The 8,590-nt window shown below is 61.0% G+C and overlaps 1 pseudogene; it reads left to right on the top strand.

Moving 5' to 3' along the window:
* The first annotated feature begins 7,144 nt into the window (after nucleotides 1–7,144).
* LOC146822133 (18S ribosomal RNA) overlaps nucleotides 7,145–8,590 on the top strand; it is a 1,576-nt pseudogene continuing 130 nt past the window's right edge.

Raw genomic sequence — 8,590 nt, 5'->3', positions numbered from 1 at the left:
TAAGACTACACCAAAGTACTGCAGCACCCCTGAATTAAGACAAAATAGAAAACAAACTATATTACATCCTTCTGTATAAAAACAATCCTGTAGTGCCAAAGTCTGTACATAGGCCACCACCCAACAGTCGACCATAACAGGAATGACCAAGTGGCAATCCTACAAATGCACCCTTGAAAACTGGCGAAGAGATTGCCCTTCCGCTAGAGGGCACCGTGGTAAGTAATCCTTGGATACATTTTTACACCAGAAAAAGAATTGAGTCAAAACCTTGAAACCTTTCAAAATCTGGAAGAGGATTAATGGCTGCTTCACCAATAAATCCTGCGTCACCCTTAGAGGTGCTCGCTGGGGTATTACACATCAAGACAGAGGAGTCTGAGAAAAGGTTTCCATCACAGTGTCTTAAAACTGGATCTGATAGGCTGACCTTACATTTTCCAAGGCCCAGGCAGCCAATAGTGAAGAACTCCATGCTTCCATGAAGAACCTGATGCGACACAGTGTAACATTAGCTCCCACAGCCTCAGTGGTGGGTGCGGGGGGCGGGGGGTGCTGAGCTCCAAGGCACCCCATCTAGCACTGTGCATGGGAGCTCCTGACTGAGTCCGGGTTGTGAGGCCCTCCATGTACTTTACAGGAGGTCCCCTCAAGTTCTGTGGGAACATCTCCCCGCTAACCAACCCCCCCTCCCTCCCCCCATGATGCATTCTGGCATAGTCTTGCTGGTGGAGTTGAAGCTGAGATGGGCTGGCTCTGGGACTTGTCAGTAAGTGTCCACGCCCGCTATAACCACCCCCGCAAAAAGCTGAATTGTTGATTTTGCACCTACTGGTCTGAATACTCTATCGGAGCTAAATAATGACCTTTGGCAAAGCAATGCAGAAGCTGTAAGCTTCCTATTTTCCAAAGAACTCAATAGGGGAAGGCGTAATTCAGTGCAGCATAATCATGCAGAATTACCCAAGAATTCACCAGATTATGCTTGAATTACACAAGAAGAGTATTCTGCATTAAGCTCTATTTCTTAGTGCAAAAATGCTCCCTTGCATCCAAAATGGACTAGGTATGCATTGTGTGCCAAGAAATAGCACTAAGTGCAACTGAACACAACTAGGGAGCGCGAGCAGCTGCTGAGACTTGCTAAATGTGGTCTTGGGTTAGAGGGAGCGTGAGCAGCCGCTCACTCTCGCTAAATGTGGTCTCGGGGTAGAGGGAGCGCGAGCAGCCGCTCACTCTCGCTAAATGTGGTCTTGGGGTAGAGGGAGCGTGAGCAGCCGCTCACTCTCGCCAAATGTGGTCTCGGGGTAGAGGGAGCGCGAGCAGCCGCTCACTCTCGCTAAATGTGGTCTCGGGGTAGAGGGAGCGCGAGCAGCCGCTGAGACTTGCTAAATGTGGTCTCATGGTAGGATTTTCCCCCAATTTACTACCGGCATTTAGATCTATTTTCTTAGCTCAAATTGTACCCTTGCATCCTAACTGAACCTAAGGATGCAGTTTGCACTAAAAAAGAGCTCTAAATGCAGCAGAACACGAATAGTGGGCACAAGCAGCCACTCAAACACGCTAAATGCATTCTTGCTGTAGTTTTTTTTCTGTAAATTTCTGTAAATTACCATTAATTACACGCAATTCAGAGTAATGCAGAATTACCGAAATTAATATGATTACTACGGCCTAATCAAAATTCTGCCCAGGCCTAATCATAGCCATTCCTTTCAGTTGCAAACCAAATAACTTTGAATCCTCAAAAGGAAGGTTCATCAGCAGTAGGGCTGGGCGGAATTGGCGTAGCGCCACTACGCAGAATTTTGGGTAAAATGTGTTGAAAATGAGCGCACGTCCTAAGGGTCCGTGTGCCCGGGACAGGGGTCCCTCGTGCCCGGCCAGGATCCCCAATCTCCCCGGCCTGGCTGGGTTGAGAAGCAGGGACCGGCCCCAGGGCCTGGGTTTTGGTCAGGGCCTGGGGTTTGGGAGCCCCTGTGGCCTGCCAAGTGTCCATCTGCCCGGGACAAGGGTCCCTGGTGCAGAGCCCCGGAGACCTGCAAGGGCAGGCGGGAGCCGTACCGCTATGGCTCGGCTCAGGCAGATGGGAGTTCTTTGGGTCCCGGCCATCTGGTCGCACCAATCCCCTTGACCATCTGGTTGCACGCAATGCTTTCCAATGGGGCGACCAGATGGCCGGGCTGCCCTGGAAGTCCTGATGGGGGCTCATTCGCCTCCCCGATCCCAGCCAGGGCTCCAGGAGGTCGGGCACATCCGGGCCTAGGTTCCCCTGAGTCTCTCAGTGCGCACGGGTTCCCAGAAAGAGGGTTAGCCTTCCTCCGGATTACTAGGGGCAGGGTACGCTGGGACACCCCTCCTGGGTTGGCGTTTCTCAGCCGGGGACCAGATGGGCTGGGCCCGGACGACACCTCCCCTCCATCCGGGGGCTCCCTCCTCTGGCCCACGGCATGGCAAAGTGCCTGGTATGGGCTCCATGGGTCCCGGGCAGTCCTACCCTGGGAGTCCGGGCCCGAGAGCTCCAGTGGTCCTCCCCGTGCCTGAGGCCCATCCGGGGTCCCCGTACCCCCCGGGACGCGGAGCCCCCAAGCCCTGCGTGGGCAGGCGGAAGCCCTACCATGAAGGCTCTGATCGGGGCGGGAAGATGGGCGTCCTTTGGGTCCTGGCCATCTGGTCGCACCTTTCCCCTCGGCCATCTGGTCACACGCAATGCTTTCCAATGGGGCGATCAGATGGCCGGGCCACCCTGGAAGTCCCGATGAGGACTCATTCATCTCCCCGATGCAAGTCGGGGCTCCAGGAGGTCGGGCGTGTCTGTGCCTAGGGTCCCCTCAGTCTTGCAGTGTGCATAGGTTACCAGAAAGGGGGGTAGCCTTCCTCCGGATACTAGGGATGGGGTACTCTGGGACCCCTCTCGGCCTAGCGGTCCTTAGCCGGCAGCTGGATGGGCCAGGATGCCGCCCCAGCCCTGGGTCCGTCCCTGGGCCTACCGCGTGGCAGGCTGCCCTGGATGGGGTCCGGTGGGCCCGGGGGGCCTCCCCCTGCTGGGCTGGGTCCAGGGGCCCTGGGGAGGGTGGCCTCCCCACCCCAGGGTCCATCCTCGGTCCTGCTGCGTGGCAGTATGCCCGAACAAGGTCCCGCAGACCAGGGGAGGCTGGGTTCAGCAGCTCTCAGGGGCCCCGGGGAGTGCGTCCTTCCCACCCCAGGCTCCGTCCTTGGCTGGTGTCCGCTGGGCCGGCGGAGGCTTCCCCTGCGCCTCTGGGCCTGGGAGCCCCGGCTGAGTCCAGGGGCTCCGTCGAGCCCCGGGTCGGGTGCTCCGGCCCTGGGCCCCTCCCCAGCCTGCCGCACAGCCAAAGGCCCGGAACGGGGTTCCGTTGTGCCAGGGGAGCCTCCCCTTGCTTGGCTGGGTTCAGGAGCTCTAGCCGGGGCCCCTGAGGGCCCCGGGGGAGGGCGGCCTCTACTCACTGGGCTCCGTCCTCGGTCCTGCCGCGTGGCAGGGTGCCCAGGACGGGGTCCAGGGTCCGGCGGGCCCGGGGAGGTTTCCCCTGTGCCTCTGGGCCTGGGAGCCCCGGTTGGGTCCAGGGGCCCGCTGGGCCCCGGGTCGGGTGCTCCAGCCTTGGGCCCCATCCCACAGCCTGCCGCACTGCCAAAGGGCCAGGACGGGGTTCTGTTGTGCCCGGGGAGTCTACCCTTGCTTGGCTGGGTTCAAGAGCTCCAACAGGGCCTCCTGAGGGCCCCGGGGGAGGGCGGCCTCCACACACTGGGCTCCGTCCTCGGTCCTGCCGCGTGGCAGGGTGCCCGGGACGGGGCCCGGCGTGTCCGGGGAGGTTTCCCCTGTGCCTCTGGGCCTGGGAGCCCCAGTTGGGTCCAGGGGCCCACCGGGCCCCGGGTCGGGTGCTCCAGCCCAGGGCCCCATCCCGCCAGGCTGCCACACTGCCAAAGGCCCAGGACAGGGTTCCGTTGTGCCCGGGGAGCCTCCCCTGGCTTGTCTGGGTTCAGGAGCTCCAACCGGGGCCCCTGAGGACCCGGGGAGGGTGGTCTCCCCACCCCGGGCTCTGTCCTCGGTCCTGCTGTGTGGCAGGGTGCCCGGGATGGTGTTCGGCAGGCCCGGGGAGGCTTCCACTGCATCTCTGAGCCTGGGAGCCACGGCTGGATCTAGGGGTCCGTTGGGCCCCGGGTCGGGCAACATCCCCCAGCCGGCCACACTGCCAAGGCCCAGGACGGAGTTCCGTTGTGCCCGGGGAGCCTCCCCTGGCTTGGCTGGGTTCAGGAGCTCCGGCCGGTGCACCCTAGGGCACCGGGGAGGGCAGCCTCCCCACCCTGGGCTCCATCCTCGGTCCTGCCACGTGGCAAGGTGCCCGGGACGGGGTCTGGCGGGCCCGGGGAGGCTTCTCCTGTGCCTCTGGGCCTGGGAGCCCTGGCTGGGTCCAGGGGCCCCGTTGGGCCCCAGGTCGGGTGCTCCAGCCCTTGGCACCATCCCCTAGCCTGCCGCACTGCCAAAGGCCCAGGTCGGGGTTCCGTTGTGCCTGGAGAGCCTTCCCTTGCTTGGCTGGGTTCAGGAGCTCTGGCCGGGGCCCCTGAGGCCCCCGGGGAGGGCGGCCTCCCCATCCTGGGCTCTGTCATCAATCCTGCTGCATGGCAGAGAGCCCAGGTCTGGTGGGCCCGGGGAGGCTTCTCCTGCGCCTCTGGGCCTGGGAGCCCCGGCTGGGTCCAGAGGCCCCTTCAGACCCCTTGTCAGGTGCTCCGGCCCTGGACCCCGTCCCCAAGCCTGCTGCACTGCCAAAGGCCCAGGACGGTGTTACGTTGTGCCAAGGGAGCCTCCCCTGACATGGCTGGGTTCAGGAGCTCCAACCGGGGCCCCTGAGGGCCCTGGGGAGGGCTGCCTCCCCACCCCGGGCTCCGTCCTCGGTCCTGCCGCGTGGCAGGGTGCCTGGGACGGGGTCCGGCGGGCCCGGGGAGGCTTCCCCTGCGCCTCTGGACTGGGAGCCCCGTGTCGGGTGCTCCGGCCCTGGGCCCTGTCCCCAGCCTTCCGCACTGCCAAAGGCCCAGGACGGGGTTTAGTTGTGCCTGGGGAGCCTCCACTTGCTTGGCTGGGTTCAGGAGCTCTGCCCTGGGGAAGGCGGCCTCCCCACCCCGGGCTCTGTCCTCGGTCCTGCTGCGTGGCACGGTGCCCGGGATGATGTCCGGCGGGCCTGGGGAGGCTTCCCCGGCACCTCTGGGCCCCGGGTCGGGTGCTCCGGCCTTGGGTCCTGTCCCCCGGCCTGCTGCTCCACCAAGGGACAAGAACAGGGGTCCGTCGGTCCCGTGCAGGCCTCCCCTGCTTGTCAAGGTGTCTGTGGGCCACGGGTCAGAGGACCCGTCGGGTCCCCCTCACAGCCTCCATGCCTGGGGCCCAGCTGGGGCCCTGGGCCTCCGGTTCCCCATGCCCCGGCTCCCACTCACTCTTTCGATGGGGCACAGAGCGACCAGATGGCTTCCCTGTCGAGCCCGGCCATCTGGTCGCACCTTTCCCCTCGGCCATCTGGTCGCACCTATCCCCTCGGCCATCTGGTCGCACCGATCCCCTCGGCCATCTGGTCGCATGCAATGCTTTCCAATGGGGTGACCATATGGCCGGGCTTGCCTGGAAGTCCAGATGAGGGCTCATTTGCCTCCCTGATACTAGCGAGGGCTCCAGGAGGTTGTGTGCATTCACGCCTTGGGTCCCCTCTGTCACCTAGTGTGCACGGATTACAAGAAAGGGGGGTAATTTTCCTTCGGATTACTAGGGAGAGGGTCAGTCAGACCTACGTGAGGTCTGGCAATTCCGAAACAGGGGAGGGCAAAACCTGGGCCTGCCCGTTAGAGCCCCCAGAGGCCCGGGTACGCACCTGCCTCTCAGCCCCTTCCTGATGGTCCTTTTTCTCCGATTTTGCTCAGTCAGACCTCCGTGAGGTCTGGCGATTCTGAGTCAGGGGAAAGCAGCACCCGGGCCCGCCCGCCGGGGCCCCCAGGGGCCCGGGTACGCACCTGCCTCTAAGCCCCTTCCCGATGGTCCTTTTTCTCTGAGTTTGCTCAATCAGACCTCCGTGAGGTCCGGCGATTCTGAGACAGGGGAAGACAGCACCCGGGCCCACCCGCCGGGGCCCCCAGGAGCCCAGGTATGCACCTGCCTCTCAGCTCCTTCCCGATGGTCCTTTTTCTCTGAGTTTGCTCAATCAGACCTCCGTGAGGTCCGGCGATTCTGAGACAGGGGAAGACAGCACCCGGGCCCACCCGCCGGGGCCCCCAGGAGCCCAGGTATGCACCTGCCTCTCAGCTCCTTCCCAAAGGTCCATTTTCTCTGAGTTTGCTCAGTCAGACCTCCGTGAGGTCCGGCGATTGTGAGACAGGGGAAGGCAGCACCCGGGCCCGCCTGCCGGGGTCCCCAGGAGCCTGGGTACGTACCTGCCTCTCAGCCCCTTCCTGATGGTGCTTTCCTTTGAGCCTGTTCACCCCAGGAGCAGGCAGGGATTTGAAGCCGGCCACCACCCCCACGCAGGGCGGCCTGCCAGGGGATGCCTTGGCTGTACTCTGATCGATTGGGCACTCTCGGCCCATTTAGGGATGGACTGCTTGGCCAGCCTCGGCTGTTGTTTCAAGCAAGGAGCTTCCTCCCCGCATGGACCGTCCGATTTGAGGGCCTGCTGCCTGGCAGGTGGCCCTTCACCCTACCCAGCAGAGCTAAAGCCGAGCGGACCTGGCAGCTCGTGTCCCCCAGTGGTTTGACCCGAGCGGAAGGGGTCGGGTGGAGCCAGACCCTCGGATGCTGCTGACCATCAGGTTCATAGGCGCCGTGCGCCATGCTGTCACCCCTCTCTGCCCAGCAAATTTCCACAGCAGCTCGGAACGACCGTTCCGAGGGGTGCTGCCGCCGCCAGGCTCCGGCACCCCTGCGCTTCGCTCAGGCTGCGCCTCGGCCCGCCTCTCCCTTCCAGGGGAGACGGCTGGGCCTGCCGGTGCCCATGTGAACACACCTCTCCACCCCTCCAGCGAGCCCTCCCGCCCAGGAGGGTGGGCTCCTTCCCCCAGCAGACTCCCGAGAGGGAAGGGTGCGCGAAGGTTGTCCGGTCGGGGAGATGGGCACGCGGCCCTCCGTACCCACCCCGTCAGCAGGTGCGGCTACCTGGTTGATCCTGTCAGTAGCATATGCTTGTCTCAAGATTAAGCCATGCACGTGTAAGTACACACGGCCGGTACAGTGTAGCTGGGAATGGCTCATTAAATCAGTTATGGTTCCTTTGATTGCTCCATCTGTTACTTGGATAACTGTGGTAATTCTAGAGCTAATACATGCCGACGAACGCTGACCTCCCGGAAGGCAGCAGGCGCGCTAATTACCCACTCCCGACTCGGGGAGGTAGTGAAAAAAAATAACAATACAGGACTCTTTCGAGGCCCTGTAATTGGAATGAGCACACTTTAAATCCTTTAACGAGGATCCATTGGAGGGCACGTCTGGTGCCAGCAGCTGCGGTAATTCCAGCTCCAGTAGCTTATATTAAAGTTGCTGCAGTTAAAAAGCTCATAGTTGGATCTTGGGTTCGAGCTGGTGGTCCGCCGCGAGGCGAGCTACCGCCTGCCCAGCCCCTGCCTCTCGGCGCCCCATTGATGCTCTTGACTGAGTGTCCTGGGGGTCCAAAGCGTTTACTTTGAAAAAATTAGAGTGTTCGAAGCAGGCCGGTCACCTGAATGCTTCAGCTAGGAATAATGGAATAGGACTCCAGTTCTATTTTGTTGGGTTTCGGAACTGGGGCCATGATTAAGAGGGACGGCCGGGGGCATTCGTATTGTGCCGCTAAAGGTGAAATTCTTGGACCGGTGCAAGATGAACCAAAGCGAAAGCATTTGCCAAGAATGTTTTCATTAATCAAGTACGAAAGTCGGATGTTTGAAGACGATCAGATACCGTTGTAGTTCCGACCATAAATGATGCCGACTAGCGATCCGGTGGCGTTATTCTCATGACCCACCGAGCAGCTTCTGGGAAACCAAAGTCTTTGGGTTCCAGGGGCAGTATGGTTGCAAAGCTGAAACTTAAAGGAATTGACAGAAGGGCACTACCGGAGTGGAGCCTGCGGCTTAATTTGACTCAACACAGGAAACCTCACCCGGCCCGGACAAGGTAAGGATTGACAGATTGATAGCTCTTTCTCGATTCTGTGGGTCGTGGTGCATGGCCGTTCTTAATTGGTGGAGCGATTTGTCTGGTTAATTCTGATAACGAACGAGACTCCTCCATGCTAACTAGTTACGTGACCCCCAGCGCTCAGCGTCCAAGGGACAAGTGGCGTTCAGCCACACGAGATCGAGCAATAACAGGTCTGTGATGCCCTTAGATGTCCGGGCTGCACGCGCGCTACACTGAACGGATCAGCGTGTGTCTACCCTTCGCCGACAGGTGCAGTTAACCCACTGAACCCCGTTCGTGATAGGGATTGGGGATTGCAATTATTTCCCATCAACGAGGAATTCCCAGTAAGTGCGGGTCATAAGCTTGCATTGATTAAGTCCCTGCCCTTTGTACACACCACCCATCGCTACTACCGATTGGATGGTTTAGTGAGGT

Source organism: Triturus cristatus, chromosome 6 (genome assembly GCF_964204655.1).
Source record: "Triturus cristatus chromosome 6, aTriCri1.1, whole genome shotgun sequence".
Classification (NCBI taxonomy): Eukaryota; Metazoa; Chordata; class Amphibia; order Caudata; family Salamandridae; genus Triturus; species Triturus cristatus.
This window is presented reverse-complemented; position numbering and strand designations above follow the sequence as displayed.